Source organism: Elephantulus edwardii, unplaced genomic scaffold (genome assembly GCF_000299155.1).
Source record: "Elephantulus edwardii isolate Elephantulus edwardi_28Jun2011 unplaced genomic scaffold, EleEdw1.0 scaffold00350, whole genome shotgun sequence".
NCBI lineage: Eukaryota > Metazoa > Chordata > Mammalia > Macroscelidea > Macroscelididae > Elephantulus > Elephantulus edwardii.
Genome location: NW_006400100.1, coordinates 1,657,244 through 1,658,329, shown reverse-complemented (window position 1 = coordinate 1,658,329; position 1,086 = coordinate 1,657,244). Strand labels below are relative to the sequence as shown.

The following is a 1,086-nucleotide window of genomic DNA, read 5'->3' as shown; positions in this document are numbered from 1 at the left end:
GGCGGGCAGCGGCGTGCGTTCCCCAGGTGTTCCCCGGTCTGGCGACAGCATTCTCCCGACTGGCGGCCTTGCCCTCGTGCTGCGTCGCCCTCGCGCTGCGAGATGAGACTCTTAATATTACACTGGCATACTGAGAAGACAGAGCAAAGAGGTGAAATCAAGAAATTAAGGAGCTGAACAGATGATTTCAAAGGTCAGTGCAGGAGGACATACTAAAGTATAATGAAATGTGCACAAAGCTAGTGTCAGAAAATCAAAAGGGAAAGCTCAATCAGCATTTCATAAGCTGAAGGAACTAAAAAACAAATTCAAGGCTCGAGTTGCAATATTTAAGGTAGCTTTGAGCAGAATATGAAATGATCCATGAAGGATTAAAAGAAGATGGAAAGAGTATAGAGTCACTGTACTAAAAATAATTCACTGACTGAAGAATTTCATGAAACAACATATGAGCCTGTGGTGATGAAGGAAGTTGTTCAAGCTGCTCTGAAAAAATTTGCAAAAAAACAAGGCTCCAGGAATTGTCAGCATATCAATTAACATATTTCAGCAAACATTTGCTGCCCTGGATGTGCTGACCAAATTGTGCCAAGAAATCTGGAGGACAACCATCTGGCCAACTGAGTGAAAGAGATTTAAATATTTGTCACATTTCAAAGAAAGTAAACCTTACAGAGTTCAGAGATTACGGATATCCTTAACATACTTGCCAGCAAGATTCTGCTGAAAATTATCTTGAGTAAGTGGGAAACTGAATTAAGGTGGTTCTTCTGATGTCAGACATCATGAAACTATACAGCAAATCAGGCATTTGGGCCAACATTGACTTGACACTTCGTATAACTTGTCTGCTACTGATGTTAGCAGAGTCAGATGCTTTTGCATAGTCAAATAGACACTCTTCTGGAATTCTCTGCTTTTAGTCAGATCCATGTGACATCAACAAGGATAACTCTGTTGTCATGGCCTTTTCTAAATCCAGGTTCAACTTCTGATAGTTCTTTTTCTTTTTTTTAATTGGGAAAAACATATTGGGGGTACAAGGAGGTAAGGGTTGGGGGCAGAAGGGTGAGGATGGGCAGGGAT

General features: G+C 41.3%; 1 pseudogene; it reads right to left on the bottom strand.

The window, feature by feature from the left end:
• Positions 1-1,086, bottom strand: part of LOC102862259 — a 17,369-nt pseudogene that overhangs the window by 14,074 nt on the left and 2,209 nt on the right.